Source organism: Puma concolor, chromosome E1, assembly GCF_028749965.1.
Source record: "Puma concolor isolate L17-30 chromosome E1, mPumCon1.1.hap2, whole genome shotgun sequence".
Taxonomy (NCBI): Eukaryota; Metazoa; Chordata; class Mammalia; order Carnivora; family Felidae; genus Puma; species Puma concolor.
The window spans coordinates 34642608-34661884 of NC_141680.1; positions in this window are offsets into that span (position 1 = coordinate 34642608).

The following is a 19277-nucleotide window of genomic DNA, read 5'->3' on the forward strand; positions in this document are numbered from 1 at the left end:
ATCGAAACTTTGAATTCCCATTGGAAGGAATGGTGATAGATGAGCGATGGTTATGCCCAGAAGCCTCCACACAAGCTTAGGAAAAAAAAAAAAAAAAGAGGAGTACCAATAATGCAACAAAATCTAGGACATAAAGGAGTATCTTGGGAAGGAACTCATCTTCATTTAGGAGTAAGATAATGATGTATGCTTACATTCATTCATTTGGCAAATGGTTAATGATTGAGGCACCCTGTTAAACTTTATAGGCACTGATCCGAGTACCAGTTTAGCCAACAAGGAAGGTGCTTGATCTAAATCTGGTAGAGTTCTTCCAGTGTTCTTGGGAGCTCATTCTACATTTCTCAAAAGAGAAAAATAAAAATAGAGGAAGATAATATTTTGGAAGACTGAAAAGACAGCGGTGTTGGGAAATTCCTCTTGAGGATTCTTGATCAGAAGTGTCAGGAGCTAGCCAAGATAGATAAAGAAAAACTGAAAGCATGGTATTCAGCAGAATAGTAAAAGTAAGAAAAAAAAGTCACCATTAACACAATAATACTCGAAAAGGGGTAGCTGAGTGGCTAGCACAGGGACAGCAGAATATTAGTTCTGGGATCCTGCAAAATGCCAAAGCTGCTAAAGAAATTCATGAGTCTTGGACTCCAATCACTTTAAAGACTTACGGACTGGAAACAATATTGTAAATATAGTACTGTCACTCATAACCGTTTATACCTCCAGGCAAGCATTCTGAGTTTCCTTTCCATTATTCCCCAGTTTGTTGTCTCTACCTCTCAAGATGCATGGATGTAACTAAATCCAATACTGCAGGTGTGATCTGATGATGACAGAAGGAAGTATGACTTAAACAACGTTGGCGTCAGCCTTACTGATGATCTTGGTGAGGTTGTACGTGAGTTTTATCGTTTCTTTCAAGTCACTGTCCACTCCCTGTACTGTGACACGACCTGTTCTTTCAGTTATCAGAAATAAAGGACAATTGTTCTACATGGGTTTTCAGATCTTGTCTATGGAACTCTAGGACTGTGATTTTGAATAACATATGATAATCAGTGACTGATATTATGAAGTATTTATAGATAAAAAGTGGCCATTACTATTCCTTAGACATTAGCAGTAATTCTTGGTGTCATTCTTATTTCATTAAGTTTTACTAGGGTGAAATATTGCTGTTATATAAGATTTTACAATACAATTGCTATTGATTGAAATCTGAGTTATAAACGATACCTGATTAAAAACCACTCAATAGGATTTTATTTACTTGGCCTCTTTTACTTTATTTTTTTATTTATTTTTTTTTTAATTTTTTTTTTCAACGTTTATTTATTTTTGGGACAGAGAGAGACAGAGCATGAACGGGGGAGGGACGGAGAGAGAGGGAGACACAGAATCGGAAACAGGCTCCAGGCTCTGAGCCATCAGCCCAGAGCCTGACGCGGGGCTCGAACTCACGGACCGCGAGATCGTGACCTGGCTGAAGTCGGACGCTTAACCGACTGCGCCACCCAGGCGCCCCGTGGCCTCTTTTACTTTAAAATAAAGTAACCATAGGGGCATCTGGGTGGCTCACCTGGTTAAGTGTTCAACTCTTGATTTTGGCTCAGGTCATGATCTTGGGGTTCATGGGTTTGAGCCCCGCTTTGTGCTCCATGCTGGCAGTACAGAGCCAGCTTGGGATTCTCTCTTTCTCCATCCCTCTGTCCTTCACCCTTCTCTTTTTTTCTCTCCTTCTCTCTCTCAAAATAAACTTAAAAAATAAAAATGAAGTAATCATAATTTATACCTCTAAAATCTGGGCAAATTGTTTGACAAATTTGTGTGTATATATGTGCACATTTATATATGTTATTTGTGAACTTACACAAATAGCACTATTTTTATATTCAACACGTCATTTATACTGAGAACAATAATATTTAATGTAAATTCAAGACTCCTTCAGTGTTACTGGCCATGTCGATAACAATGGTCATCATCAGTATTACTACTTCTAATCAGGATTTTACACACTATGCTTAACGACAAAAAAATTCCCTTGAATATCAGTATTTTTCTGTACCCTCCCCCTTACAATGAAGATGAGTGTGTCAAAATCCCAAACATAATGAGAAATTTGGAAAATTCAGGGATTTAACAATCAAGAAATTAAATTTGAAAACTGACAATAATTAAGGAAAAAACTCAATTAAAGGACAACAATTTCATTGGAGGTGAATAGTTGAGAAGCGAAACAATCTTTTGCAATGTGCTTTTTTAGTTCTTTTGCTCCTTTTTTAAATATTAAATAAGTATTGATTACTGTGGAGACAAATATCAAACCCTATTAAATGAGTAGTTAAATATTGACGAATGTAAAGTGGAGACCAATAGACCAATATTTGCTGCAGGGGACAGCAGTGATTGATATTCACTGGGAACAGGTTTAGTGTAAACTCATTATTTTCACCAAAATCACTGAAAATTCTCTTGTAGCATCTTTAAATTTTATAATGTAAAACCTGACTTTTCCAAATTTATTTTAGAACAACTAAATAGTTTAGGAAACCAGAAGCCAATTAATTTTTTTACTTCTTGTAGTCAAAACTAACAGAAATGTTTATTTAGATAAGTCACAAATTGTGTTAAGTATGAGGGTCCTAGAGACCTTAAATTAAGCATTTGGGCATCTCATTTTTTTTTAATGTTTACTTATTTATTTTGAGAGAGAGAGTGAGTGACAAAGAGTACAGAAGCAGGGGAAGGGCAGAGAGGACGGAGAGCAGGGACGGAGAGAGAGAACCCCAAGTAGGCTCTGCAGTCAGCACAGTGTCCATCACAGGGCTTGATCTCATGAAGTGTGAGCTCAAGACCTGAGCCAAAATCAAGAGTCAGACTCTTAATTAAGAGACTGAGCCACCCAAGCACCCCAGGGCATCTCATTTTTATACACAGTAGATACAGGTCTTACTCTCATGGAAATCCCTTGGATACAGATGGTTTTCAGAATCCAGAATTTTTCAAATTTTTATAAAAGACATATGAAGGCACATGCCAGTGATTAGGCAATGCCCTTTTATAGATAGAGTAGCATAACCATATGCATTACTGTTTCTGCATCAAGGGACATGAATACTCACACTAAGCAAAATAAAGGAAAACAAAACAAAGTCTCATTTTGGTTCAGTTTAGGTTTGTGGCAAAATCAATTTTTGCCAATTTAAATAAAAAGAATTGTATTAAACTGTTTAGATCTATTTTAAAAGTTCAAAAGTTTTAGATCATTAGCAGTCACATTTTTAAAAAACAGTATGAGAGAAAGAATTTTTTTTTCTCATCCAATAAATGAATATTCTGTATGGCATCTTGATAAAAAGTTATCTCACCTGCTAAATGATAGTCAGCAGGGGATAATTCATCAGTCATTATAGGAAGACTTCCCCGTCATGTGGGAAGCAAAAAGGGACATTTGCTTTAAACACACACAAAAGGTAACCACAGCTGGCTCTCTTGCCCCCCATTCTAACACTTGGGCTCACTGATCCTTCCTATTGCCCATTTTATCTGGATCCTTGATCCTCTAACTGTGGTCTCAAGATCAGTAGCATTTGCAGCAACTAGGATCTTGTTAGAAATGCAGAATCTCAGTTCCCACTCCAGATCAATGAAACCGTTATCTCCATTTTAAAAAGATTCCAAGGATTTTAAGAACAATGTAAACTGATTAATAATGACCCACCAGGTCATGGAGGAAGAAAGTCTCAGCTGCTTCTATGGAGCCGTCTCTCCATGCTTGCCATTGTTTCTGGAAATTTCCATTCACTGACTTTGCTTAATGTTCATATTTTAGGGAAACTTTCATACAAATGATTAAAAATTTCCCTGAATTAGGATACAGTGTTAAATGCTTAGCATCCATGTAAGCTTCTGAGTGGATTTCCTGATATGAAGACTATAACCTGGAAAGTGCACACAGAGGGAGGGAGTCTACATAATCCATGGCATGGTAGGGGGGATTACTATAGAAACTGGAACTATTGATGCCTTTTCTAAAAATGTCCAAAGGAGCAGGGCCAATTTATGGGTCTTGTCCTTGGGTGAATAAAACTGGCTAGAAGAAATCTATCTGCACATAAAGCTACTATCTCAGAAAGGCCTCTGGATCTAAGATTCATGATAATACAAAGTTTTATAAGATGTTAGGAACATTGTAATTCCCTCTTGGTTTTGTTGTTGTTATTTCTTGGGTTTATTCCCCAGCTTCCCTTTGCTTCACCAGAAGGACCTTTAGGTTTGTCTTAAGGGGCAGTCAAGAAAGGAAGAAGGTATGGATGCCATATTCTGCTTCAGAGCCAGTTTCTGAAAAAACAGAATCACAAGAGCCATTGACTCAGAGGTAAACAATTAGAGTCCCTGTGGCCCTACAGCAAGAGAGAAAACATACCTGATAAATAACCTTAAGCCTTAATGATCTAAGAGCCAATGTGTGGTCCTCTGCAGCACAAGTTTTGGCTCTAAAGAAAAGTTTAAGTACTATTTTTTTAGAAGATTGTTGGATTTTCTGAAAGCCTTAAAATATATTGTGCTCCATTTGTTTTCTGCCTAGTGAAATGAGTAAGCAGGTAATAATATGGGAATGTTGGGGACGAGAAAGCAGTTTAATTTAGCTACTTGATGATCAATTGAAGAGAAATGAATGAAAGAGATTCAGAGTCATGTAACGATGAATTTTATCTCTTACAATCAGGATTAATTACAAACCCCTTTGATATTTTGGGGATTCAATTCACCAACATCCTGATAAATTACGATGTAGCAGAAGTTTACATAAGTTGAGACTTAAAAGCTGATTTAAACCAAATAATGATTGCATTTAATGACAAAATGTATTTTCACTGATAAAAAAGGCAGTTTATAATAATAAGAAGTCTGACATGTTCCTGCATCTTCCTAAATATATAGGAATCACAACATTCACATATTTGTTTCTGCCTAGAAAGCCCTGCAGAAGTTTCCTCCCAGAGCAAGAGGAAAAACAAAACAAAACAAAACAAAAAAAACAAAAAACTAGAGGAGCCAAGATGGCGGAACAGCATGGAAGTTTTTTTGTGTCTCGCATCCATGAAATAACAGCCAGACCAACACTAAACCATTCTACACACCTAGAAATTTGATTGGAGGATTAACAAAACTATCTGCACAACCTGAACCACAGAATTCAGCAGGTACACGGCACAAAGATGGGAACTTAGGGAGCGAGAAGCCACAGGAAGGGAGGTGCTTTTGCGGGCGGAGAGAGGACAGAGACTGGTGGGGGAGAATGTGGGGAAAGCACCCCTCCCCAAAAGTAGCTGGAGAGAAAGTGGAAAGTTGGAAACAGCCGCAGGGACTAAACTAAAAAGGGAGAAAGGAGAAAGAAGAGGGTTTTAAATTCCATTAAGACTATAAACAAGGGGAGCACAAAGGCTGCAACTCTGCAGCTTGATACCTGGCGGTGTTCTGGTGGGAAGGGCGAATCCCCAGAAACAGAGTGGGGTCCAGGAGGTTCTTGGCCCACAAGGGGAAAAGCGGATCCACTGCAGGAAGGACATTTGGTAGAGACTGTTGAAGCCACCTGGTCCCAGGAGACCCCAGAAAGTGGCCACATTTACTGGTGCTGGAACAAGGTCATTAAGGGTGAAGCCTGCTGCCAGATGTGTGTTGCGATTTTCCATAATCCCTGAAAAGCTGCCGCTACACTATCTCGTGAACTTCTGGCACCTGGCCACAGTCTCGGGGCACCAGAGGCAGCAGGGTCCAGCAAGTATTCCTGGGTGCAGCCAGCATTTGGCCATTGCTCAGTGAGACCCAACTGCAGAGGGGCGAAAGGGGTCAAAGCTGCAGTCCTTTGGAAGTAAGCGGCCAGGGAAAATAGCCACATCTGAGACAAAAATCGGGAGAGAGGTACTGCCTGGGGCCTGGTCACAGAGAGTAAAAAAGCAGGAAGTGGACGAGAGCTGAAGACAGAAGATGGGCATGGGATTGCTGATCGGGGAGAACAGAGTTCCGATACTATGACTGGGTAGCTAGGTGACACCATTTTCACTGCTCCCGCGCATGGGCATACGCACCTATGAGCACCATAACACTCCACTCCACTACGCTAGCAGCGCCATCTAGTGGAGAACGGAACTGTTACACTGAGCCCCGCCCAACTGGGCCAATCTTGCTCTTCCAGAACACAATTCTCACCGCCTACTTAGTTTATGGACTATAAAGCACTTCATAGTCTGACTTCTAGGGGAAAATGAAGTAATTTCAGTCCTATTTCAATCTGTTAGCAGGTCCATCTATTCAATTTTCTTTCTTTTTTTTCTCTCTTTTTCATTTCTTTTTCTTGAATACAGAGAGAGAAAAAATTCATTTTTATTTTCAATTTCTATTAAAAATATTTTTCTTTAATTCTTCACTATATTTTATACTTTTGAGTAAATTTTTTCAAATTCAATTTTACTTCCATTATTTTATTTTAGTCTACTTCAGTGTATTCACTTTTTCAAATTTTCAAATGATTTCCTTTTTTTTCTCTTTTTCCCTTCTTTTTTCTTGAATGCAGAAAGAGAAAAAAATCATTTTTACTTTCAATTTCTATTAAAATATTTTTCTTTAGTTTTTTTACTATATTTTTTGCTTTTATGTAGATTTTTTCAAATTCTATTTTACTTCCATCATTTTATTTTAGTCTACAACAGTGTATTCACTTTTTCAAATTTTCAAACAATTTCTTTTTTTTACTCTTTTTTCTCTTGCTCGTTTCTTCTCTTTCTTGAATACAGAAAGAGAAAAAATTCATTCTTTAATTTTTTTCTACTATATTCTTTATTTTGTGTAAATTTTTTCAAATTCTATTTTACTCCCATCATCTCATTTTTGTCTACTTCAGTGTATTCATTTTTTCAAACTCTCAAACGATTTCCTTCCCTCCCCCCCATTTTCTCTCATCTGTCAAACCACTTTAAAAACCCAGACCAAAACACACCTAGGATCCAGCACCATTTATTTGATTGTATGTGTGTGTGTGAATTTTTTAATTTTAATATTTTAAAATTTCAATTTAATTTAATCTTTTTTAATTTTAATTCTGCATTTTGATTCCAAAAAAATACAGAGACCCCATTAAAAGGAGAACTGTAGACCAATTTCCCTGATGAACATGGATGCAAAAATCCTCAACAAGGTATTAGTCAACCAGATCCAACAATACATTAAAAAAATTATTGACCATGACCAAGTGGGATTTATACCTGGGATGCAGGGCTGGTTCAATATCTGCAAAACAATTAACGTGATTCAAAACATCAATAAAAGAAAGTTCAAGAACCATATGATCCTCTCAATAGATGCAGAGAAAGCATTTGACAAAATACAGCATCCTTTTTTGATAAAAACCTTCAAAAAAGTAGGGATAGAAGGAGCATACCTCAAGATCATAAAAGCCATATATAAATGACCCAACGCTAATATTATCCTCAATGGGGAAAAACTGAGAACTTTCCCCCTAAGGTCAGGAACAAGACAGCGATGTCCACTCTCACCACGGTTATTCAACATAGTATTGGAAATCTTAGCCTCTGCAATTAGACGACATACAGAAATAAAAGGCATCCAAATCGGCCAGGAGGAGGTCAAACTTTCACTCTTTGCAGATGACATCATACTCTATATGGAAAACCCAAAAGATTCCACCAAAAAACTGCTACAATTGATTCATGAAATCAGCAAAGTTGCAGGATATGTCAATGCACAGAAATGAGTTGCATTCCTATACAGCAACAATGAAGCGACAGAAAGAGAAATCAAGGAATCAATCCCATTTACAGTTGCACCAAAAATCATAAAATACCTAGGAATAAATCTAACCAAAGAGGTGAAAAATCTATACACTGAAAACTATAGAAAGCTTGTGAAAGAAATTGAAGAAGACAAAAAAATGGAGAAAGATTCCATGCTCCTGGATAGGAAGAACAAATATTGTGAAAATGTCGATACCACCCAAAGCAATCTACATATTCAATGCAATCCCTATCAAAATAACACCAGCATTCTTCACAGAGCTAGAACAAATAATCCTAAAATGTGTATGGAACCAGAAAAGACCCTGAATAGCCAAAGCAATCTTGAAAAAGAAAACCAAAGCAGGAGGCATCACAATCCCAGACTTCAAGCTATCCTACAAAGGTGTAATCATCAAGACAGTATGGTACTGGCACAAGAACAGACACTCATATCAATGGAACAGAATAGAGAACCCAGAAATGGACCCACAAACATATAGCCAACTAATCTTTGACAAAGCAGAAAAGAATATCCAATGGAATAAAGACAGTCTCTTCAGTAAGTAGTGCTGGGAAATCTGTACAGCGACCTGCAGAAGAATGAACCTGGACCACTTTCTAACACCACACACAAAAATAAACTCAAAATGGATGAAAGACCTCAATATAAGACAGGAAGCCATCAAAATTCTCGAGAAGAAAGCAGACAAAAACCTCTTTGATCTTGCCTGCAACAACTTCTTACTCAACACGTCTCCAGAGGCAAGGGAAACAAAAGCAAAAATGAACTACTGGGACCTCATCAAAATAAAAACCTTCTGCACAGCGAAGGAAACAATCAGCAAAACTAAAAGGCAACTGATGGAATGGGAGAAGATATGTGCAAATGACATATCAGATAAAGGGTTAGTGTCCAAAGTCTATAAAGAACTTATTAAACTCAACACCCATAAAACTAATAATCCAGTGAAGATGGGCTAAAGACATGAATAGACACTTCTCCAAAGAAGACATCCAGATGGCCAACTGACACATGAAAAAATGCTCAACATCACTCATCATCAGGGAAATACAAATCAAAACCACAATGAGATACCACCTGACACCTGTCAGAATGTGTAACATTAAGAACTCAGGCAACAACAGATGTTGGTGAGGATGCGGAGAGAGAGAGGATCTCTTTTGCACTGTTGGTAGGAATGCAAGCTGGTGCAGCCACTCTGGAAAACAGTATGGAGATTCCTCAAAAAACTAATAATAGAACTACCCTACGACCCAGCAATTGCACTACTAGGCATTTATCCAAGGGATACAGGTGTGCTGTTTCGAAGGGACACATGCACCCCAATATTTACAGCAGCACTATCAACAATAGCCAAAGTATGGAAAGAGCCAAAATGTCCATCGATGGATGCATGGATAAAGAAGATGTGGTGTGTACATAAACAATGGAGTATTACTTGGCAATCAAAAAGAATGAAATCTTGCCATTTGCAACCACATGGATGCAACTGGAGGGTGTTATGCTAAGTGAAATTAGTCAGTCAGAGAAAGGCAAAAATCATATGACTTCACTCATATGAGGACTTTAAGAGACAAAACAGATGAACATAAGGGAAGGGAAACAAAAATAATATGAAAACAGGGAGGGTGACAAAACAGAAGAGACTCATAAATATGGAGAACAAACTGAGGGTTGCTGGAGGGGTTGTGGGAGGGGGATGGGCTAAATGGGTAAAGGGCACTGAGGAATCTACTTCTGAAATCATTGTTGCACTATATGCTAATTTGGATGTATATTTTGAAAAAATAAAAATAAAATTAAAAAAAAAAAACCTTCTTCACAGTTATACATAGAGTATAACCCAGAATTATTATTAAAAGTTAGTTGTCTTATTGGGGGTTTGCTAATATATTTATACCTTTAAAATTCAATTTAATTTAATAACCTAGGTTGTTAATAAATATAGAAATACTGGCAAGCCTTGTTATCATAGAATTTTAAAATCACCCTATATAAAGTTGATAAAGTTTTTTCACTGTTAGCATGCTCAAGTCTGTATAAATATAAACTAATCTTCCATGGGTCCCTGTGGTGGTGAGACACTACATGCAATTTCACAATGCAATAACAATGGTGAAATTTGAAACAGCCAAGACCTGAAATATTTGGTAAACCTTGGTCAACATTACTATTTCTCAAAAATTGAACCTAAATCACTTTAAATGATTTGTACTGAGTTTTTATTCTCTTCAACATTGAGCTCTGTGTTTGGGTAACAGACAACAGATCTCAAAACTTCACCTGAGGGGGTGTGTGAGGAAGAGTTAGTAAGAAGAAGGCAGCCAGACAGACAGTTATAATCGGACATAGATGAACGTATGTGTACCAGAACTATTACTAATAATAACAGTAATACTCAGCAGACAACCAGCACTACTATGATAACTACAACCAATTTTTTGTAAGTTTACCTAAATAGGCATCATGCTATTTAAAAAAAATTCTTTTGATGTTTTATTTATTCTTGGGAGAGAGACAGGGCATGAGCGAGAGAGGGGTAGAGAGAGACAGAGGGACACAGAATCTGAAGCAGACTCCAGGCTCTGAGCTGTCAACACAGAGCCCAACGTGGGGCTCGAACTCATGAGCCTCGAGATCGTGACCTGAGCCAAAGTCAGACGCTCAACCAACTGAGCCACCCAGGTGCCCCAGCATCATGCTATTTTATACATGAGGGCATGTATTTTATTGGCACAAAACAAAAATCTCATTTGAACCGGCTGAAACAGGAGGAAATGTATTGAATCATAACTAGTAAAAGGAGTAAGTTTGGAGAAAATGAGAGATAAAATTCCACAAGACTTTTTATTTCTCAGTTGCAATTTTGCTTATTGCTTTCTTTATGACTGAGGACAGATTTTTCTCCAAGGGGTTGAGGGAAAAGATGCTCTGACCTTGAGGGTTACATCTCCTCAGCTTTGCCGCCAGAAGAAAAAGGATTCTCCAAACTCCAACTCCACAAAAGTGGAAAAATCCTTAAGAAGAGTCCTCCTGGGTTTTGTTCTAAGCCAAGTAATGTTAGGAGAATGTCTGAAAGCTTAAAATAGTAGCCTAGAGTGGATTAGGTATCTACCCTTAGAACAATTATGATAACCAGAGAAATAGTTAAGTCCATACTTGGGTCTCATGAAAAAATGCATATACACTCTTGTGGGGGTAGGGCAGGAGAGAGTACTATAAAAAAATAAGTTGGGGGGGCCGCCTGGGTACCTCAGTCAGTTAAGTGGCCAACTCTTGATTTCGGCTCAGGTCATGATCTCACAGTTCATGATTTCAAGCCCCTCATCGGGCTTGGTGCTCACAGCAGAGAGCCTGCTTGGGACTCACTCTCCTCCTCTCTCTCTGCCCTCTCCTGCTCTCTCTCTCTCTCTCTCTCTCTCTCTCTCTCAAAAATAAATAAAAAATGTTTAAAAAACTTAAAAAACCAAAGCACAGCTACTGTTGACCAAATAAACCATCCCAATTTGTTTCCATTTTGGTTTCTGATTGTCACAAGAATCATTCAAACTACAAACAAAATTTTATTTTAGACAGAGAGAACTTGCCCTTATTCATGTAATTAGTGAATTATAGGTCTAGAACTGACACAGATTTGTCTACTGTTGTCAACAGTACTACTCTGAGACCAGGGCAGGCATGGCTTGCCTGAGTCCATTCCTCAGGGCATCTCTGGACCTCATTTTGGAATGACACCTCCAGTGTCAATATACCAGTATCCACAGTGGCTTCCTAAAAATTTCTAAGTCCCCCTCCAGGGCCTGGGATTGGCTGGAGCCGCTGGTGCTATCCTGGTGGGGTGGATGCTTGTCACTGGCTCTTGTCCCTCCACATTCAGGTTTCTCCCTGACCTCCAGTTTTTAGTCCTGAGGTCAGTGAGGGTGGTAGCAGGCATCCTTTTCCTGTTGGCTATCTCCTTCCCTACTTCTGGTGCTAATACCCAGGACAGTAACTACAGTCATCCCTCTGAAGGCTCCATGTCATAGGTCAATCATTCCATTGGAATAGTCATGCATATCTCTTCTCAGAATTTTCTAGACTCGCTCCACATTTCCAAGGGGATTTTCTGATGCTCTCTCTTTCCTTAGATCAATGTAGTAACTTTGTGCTCTCCTGGTTGGGCGGGGAGCAGGGGACTCTACCAGGAGAAGGATAGAAAATTCTTATGTGAATTGAACTGCTCTTACTCTACCAAAGGCTTCTAGCCTATCCAATGTGTAGGTGGTACTGTGTGGAAGGCAGGAGTGTCAGTATACTGAAAGAGATATTCTAGAAATGCTATGAATACAGCCTAAGAGTTTGAGAAGACTTGTTTGGAAGACATGTTGTTCTATGTTTACAAAGGGTCAAACTCACATCACACATACACACATACACAAACAAAACAAATCATCTTTCACATTTTCCTGTGTACTCTGAGTAAGACTTGTCTTTGTGATCATCATCAACAAAGCACAGTAACAATCTTTGAGAAATTCACTGGAAGCCAGTGTTCACAGGAAGCATGAAGGATGATGCAATGTCATGAGCAATAACTTAGTCAGCATGAAACAAATTGTATCAGGAAATTGCTGAGACAAGAAGATCTATATAGTTTCTATACTAACTGGTTCCAAAGAGCCATGGCATTGTAAACAATAACAGTATTGTGACCTCTTGCAGTGGTGAGAAATACAAAATTAGTCAAGAAGAGGTTATCAGACAATGAAAAACAAGAAGAGTTGGTTCTTTAACTGGAATAGGGAAATAGGGTGCCTGGAGCCTAGCAACAATCTTCACAAGTCATGGTGAGACAATAAACAAGCTGCTTCTGCTCTCCCCATAATACCACATATATCTGATAATGGACTAGTATCCAAAATCTATAAAGAACTTATCCAACTCAATACGAAAAAAAAAAAAAAATCCAGTTAAGAAATGGGCAGAAGACACTTTTCCAAACAAGACATCTAGGGCTGCCTGGGTGGCTCAGTGGGTTTAGCATCCAACTGTTGATTTCAGCTCAGGTCATGATCTTACAGCTTCATCAGTATGAGCCCTGCACTGGGCTCTTTGCTAACAGCACAGGACCTGCTTGAGATTCTCCCTCTCTCTCTGCCCCTCCCCTGCTCACACTCTCTCTCTCTCTCTCAAAATTAATAAACAAACTTTTAAAAAAGACATCCAAATGGCTGACAGATGGAAAGATGCTCAACAACACTCATCATCAGAGAAATACAAATCAAAACCATGATGAGATACCACTTCACACCTGTCAGAATGGCTAAAATTAACACAAGAAACAACAGATGTTGGCAAGGATGAACTCTCTTACACTGTTGGTGGGAATGCAAACTGGTGCAGCCACTCTGGATAACGGTATGGTGGTTCTACAAAAAGTTAAAAATAGAACTACCTTATGACCCAGTAATTACACTACTAGCTATTTACTCAAAAGATACAAACATACTGATTCAAAGGGATACATGCACCCCAATGTGTATAGCAGCATTATCAACAATAGCTAAATTATGGAAAAAGCCTAAATGTCCACCAAGTGATGAATTGATAAAGAAGGTGTGGTATATATATGTGTGTGTTCTACATGTGTGTGTGTGTGTGTGTGTGTGTGTGTGTGTGTGTAATGGAATATTACTCAGCCATCAAAAAGAATGAAATCTTGCCATTTGCAATGATGTGGATGGAGCTAGAGTGTATTTCACTACGTAAAATAAGTCAGAAAAAGACAAATACCATATTATTTCACTCATATGCAAATTTAAGAAACAAAACAGATGAACACAAGGGAAAGGAAAAAAAAAGGAGAGGGAGGCAAACCATAAGAAAACAAACTTAACTATAAGTTCTCCTAAGGGAACTCTTTTTTTTTATTTTTTTTTTAAATTTTTTTTTCAACGTTTATTTATTTTTGGGACAGAGAGAGACAGAGCATGAACGGGAGAGGGGCAGAGAGAGAGGGAGACACAGAATCGGAAACAGGCTCCAGGCTCCAAGCCATCAGCCCAGAGCCTGACGCGGGGCTCGAACTCACGGACCGCGAGATCGTGACCTGGCTGAAGTCCGACGCTTAACCGACTACGCCACCCAGGCGCCCCTCCTAAGGGAACTCTTAACTACAGAGGACAAACTGAGGGGTGATAGAGGGGAGCTGAGTGAGGGATGGGCTAAATGGTGATGGGTATTAAGGAGGGCACTTGTTATGATGAGCACTGGGTGTTATATAAAGTGATGAATCAGTAAATTCCACTCCTTAAACCACTATTACACTATATGTTAACTAACTAGAATGTAAATAAAAAATTGATACTATAGGAGCACCTGAGTGGCTCAGTTGGTTGAGTGTCTAACTCTTGATTTCAGCTCAGGTCATGATCCTGGGGTCATGCGATCAAGCCCTTCATCAGGCTCCATGCTGAGGTATTTGATGAAGACTCTCTTTCTCTCCCTCTGCCCCTCTTCCCCCATTCACACTCTGTCTTTAAAATAAAAATTGATATACAATATCTATATTATATAATATAAACATATAATATATAAAATCTACATTATATAATATAAACATATAATATATAATATACATATAAAATATCTATATAGTCAGACGCTCAACCAACTGAGCCACCCAGGCACTCTGACCCACTTGTCATTATTCTGATAACTCTAAGAACTATGATTATCCAGCAGTTTCTGAGTCTTAAAACGGCAGAAGCCATTAAAGCTCTCCTCAATGTGTGCTACATCCTTCATGTGTGGATAAATTCCAAGACTAATTATTATCTTCTACATCAGGGTCCCAAATGGGAGAATTGGCAGGCATCAGAGTGGAAGGGTTAAGTATATATTGGAAATTGTGCCATTACAAAATTTGCATTTTTATATAAATTCCATTCTTTTAGAAATCCTCACACTATGTACAGCATCAGTTCCAGATGGCTTTTAAATTTAAATGTGAAGAGACAATGTAGTTTCAAGAAGAAAATATACTAGAATATTTAAATGAAAAAGACTGACACAATTAAGAAAGTAAAAAGGCAAGCTACATTGTGTAGTATGGACATTGTAATGATATTCCAATCCATGAATATGAGATGCCTTTCCATTTACCTGTGACTTCTTTAATTTCCTCTATCAATATTTTATAATTTTCAGTATAGAAGTATTTCATCTCTTTTGGTAAATTTATTCTTCAGTATTTTATTTTTGTTGCTATTGTGAATGGAATTATTTTATTAACTTCCATTTTGGACAAATCATTGTACATAGAAATGCAACTGATTTTTAAATGTTGACTTTGTATCCTGCACCTTTGCTGAATTTGCTTAATAATTCTAATAGTTTTCTGTTAGGAGTCTTTAGGGTTTTCTACACTTATGACCATGGCATCTACACACAGAGATAATTTTACTTCTCCCTTTCCTATTTGGGTGCTTTTTATTTCTTCTTGATTAATTCCTCTGCCTGGGTCTTCCTGTACTATATTGAAGAGAAGTGGTATGAATGGGCATCCTCGCCTTCTACAAACCTCACAAATAAAATTTTTCCCCACTGATCATAATATTAGCAGTGGGCTTTTCATACGGCCTTTATTGTATTGAGCTCAATTCCTTCCATACCTATTTTGTTGAGAGTTTTAGCTATGAATGGATGTGCAACATTATCACATGCCCTTTCTATGTCTATTGAGATAATCATGTAGGGTTTTTTATTGTTTGTTTCATTTTGTTAATGTGCTGGATCAAACTGATTGATTTCCATATGTTAACTATCCTTGCATTACATGGATAAATTTCACTTGGTCATGATGTATGATCCTTCAATGTGTTGTTGGATTTGGTTCTCTAGTATTCAGTTTTTGCATGCATGTTTATCAAGGATACTGGCCTATAATTTTCTTTCATGTGGTGTCTTTTTTTTATCTGTTTTTGGTATCAGGGTAATGCTGGCCTCATAAAATGAATTTGGAAGTGTTCACTTTTCTTCTATTTTTGTGGAAGAGTTTAAAAAGAATTAGTATTCCTCTTTGAATTTTTGGTAGAATTCACCCATAAAGCCAAATGCCCAAGATGGCTATAAACATATAAGAAAGGTGTTCAAACCAAAATGAGATACCTGAACAGTAAAAACTTATAATAAATAAATAAATAAAAGGAAGAGGAAAGAAAGGAAAGGAAAAAAAAAAAAAACAATTAACGACCAAATGCTGACAATGATGTGAAATAACAGGAACTATGGCTACAACTATAATACTGTTGTTGTATACAGATTGTAAATTCTTGTAACTACTGTAGAAAATTATTTGGTATTATCCTCTAAAAATGAACACCATACACACACACACACACACACACACACACACACAACTCATTGTTTTGCTCTTAGAAATATACCCAACAAAAGTGCACTTATATATTTAACAAAAATAATGTACAAAAATGTTCATACAGCAACACTCTGAGTTAAAAACTAGAAGCAAATATTAATCAATTGTATGTTCCTAGAAAATGATCCAGGAGCAAAATAGCACAAGTTATAAGATTCCATTCATATAAATTTCAGAAAAAAGAGGGTGAGGGAGGGAGGCAAAAACAATCTATGGTGTTTTAATTCAGGTTAGTGCTCACCTTCAGGTTAGTGCTCACCTGGAATGTGCATGAAGGGAGATTCTCAAGTATTCATAATGGCTTACGACTTGATTTTGGGTTGGTTACACAGATTTGTTAACTCTAGGAAGGTTCACTTGGCTCTATACTTTTGATTTATGTACTTCTGCGCAGCATGTTATACTTGAATAAAAAGTTAGTTTAAAAAATTCCTGATGTTAAAAGAGGGCTTTATTCAATGTAGCACTGTAGATCGAATAGAGATAACAGCCAGATGCTGTCTATAAATTACTGAATAGTGTTCTGCAAGGAGGAAGAATGTTGTACATTTCAACAACGGAGAATCAAGAACAAAGTATGATGGCAGCAGTTGTGAACTCCAGGGTTTAGAGTTTAGAGCTCCTGGTACAAAAAAGGACTCAAGAAAGGTTTGAAATGAATATATGTCTAAAGGTGGAAAGGGTTTCCAAGAACGGCAAGGAGTCCTGAATGCCTGGTGCATAAGGAACTGGGGGAAGTTGATCTGCTGATGGGAAGAAACTGATCAGTAGTAAGCCACTAAGGAGGATCATCAAGTTGTAAAGGACATTGTAAAATAAATTTGAGAATTTGAGCATGCTTCTGAGACACTGAAACAAAATGAGTGTTTTAATCTTTACTTGAAATTCATTCATTTGTTCCTTCCGAAAGTGACAGATAGAGTCGTCTTTGTTACTGAGGAAGTGAAAAAATGGAAATTTAATTGATATAAATGATATCAAATGACATCAAGTCAAAATCAAGCTATGATTTTTAATGTGGTAACAGATTTTGAGCCAAAACATGATTTTACCTTTGGAAGAACCAAGCCCAAATCACTTCTTTTATATGATAAATTCATACACAGAAGCAATTCAGAATCAACATATAATTTGAAGAACCTGCTATAATAAAGAAGTCATCTATGGAATTTTATATTCTCAGTTAATCCTGATAATAATCCCTGGTGGTAGTTATAGTTAACCCAATTTTAGACAAGCTATTTGAGTCTCAGTTTCTGTAGATAGTATATTCATACTCACAGAACTAGCTGGTAGCGTAGCCAGAATGAGGTCTATGTGTAATATTGTCATTATGCTCTTACCATTAAAGTTTATGGATATAAAATAAAGTGGTCAATTATTCATAAAATCCAGTCTCATACATGGGTGAATCTCTTCCTAACCATGGAGTGATAAAACTTTCCCAACTATGACTCAAACCTGAGAAGCCAAAAGAAAACAGCTATTGACATTTAATTGTATAAAAGTAAATAATAAATTGCACGGCAGAAACATCAGATGCAAAGTAAATAAAATGACAATCTGCAGAAAATATTTGTAGTATAAATTATAAATAAAGTTAATATTTATAATGTTTTAAAGCCTTTTAAAAACAGAGACAAAAAGTATCAGCTACCTTAGAGGAAATGTGCTAGAAATATGAAGTGACCTTCGCAGAAAAAAAATGCAAATGGAACTTAAACATATTAAGGATGCTAAACCTCACTTATTAATAATAAGACAGATACAAATGAATACCTCACTGAGTTAGCATTTCTCACTTATCAAATTGGCAAAAAATCAAAAGCTTGACCATGGACTCTGTTGGCAAGGCTGTGAGGAAAAATACTCTCAGATATTGCTAGTGAGAATGCAAAATGTTACTACTTTTATGGAGGGGAATTGGCAATATATACAAAAATTACACGAGCAAAATTAAGAAAAGGCTATTTACTGAACCGGTATTTGTAATAATAGAATACCGAGAGAAGCCAAATTGTCCACCAAAAGGGCCTGCTGAGTAAACTATGGAATATCCATGCAATGCAGCCATGAGGAAAATGCAGCTGGAAAAATGGCGTGAGGTATCTCTGGGTATATTAAACTGGCATTCTGCTCAGCATTTAAGGTTACCTGAAAAAGTCAGACAGAGATAAGTGCATATAAAGCTTTGCCATTTCTGATACATGTATGTATGTAAAGAGAGAAATGGTAGATAAATATTTGCATAGAACAACACTAAATAGCAAAATAAAAGATAATGTTAAGACAAACATTTTACCTATAAAGGTAAGGAGGCAATATGGTAACAGGGACAGTTATGTATGTTATTATGGTGGCCTTTTTCTGGAACCTGGTATATTTTACATAAGTTTAGAACAGAAATAACTTTTGAAAAGTCCCAAAAAGCAGAAGCAAAATGAAACAAATGGACTAATTGTGAATCAGGCTGATGTTATAACAGTGAGAGAGGAACAACTCCAAGTGCCTGTGAAAACTCTAAATTGACTATATATCCCTAATGAGGTATATCCTAAGCAGTATATGTCCTGAGGACAAAAATAAGTGTGAAACATATTAAAATTTTTCAGTCATATTGTTGTCAGTGGTGTTAATATTATTCTGTGACAACAGTGGGATAAAGGAAATGGTTGATTCTTTTGACATCTTAAAGAACTGACTTTCAAAATAGGAAAAAGAAAAATACAGAGGGAAGATGGAAGAGGTGAAGTGACAACTGTGGAATCCAGAATTTGAATTACATCAATACAAATTCACACAGCATTTCCTGAAATACAAATACATATATCCCAGCTCTGCCCCCTGAAAGGTCTTCTGAACAATGACTGGCCCAGTGGCAGTAAACAACCATGGTACCCAGATTTTGTCCCCAACTACTCTCTGCCACTAAAAGGGACCAGGGCACCTTGCAAACGTGGAATTTGAAGTCTAAACCAGCAAATGTATAAAATGAATGTGGAATATGCTGTCATCCAGATGACATGCAGGGAACATTTCA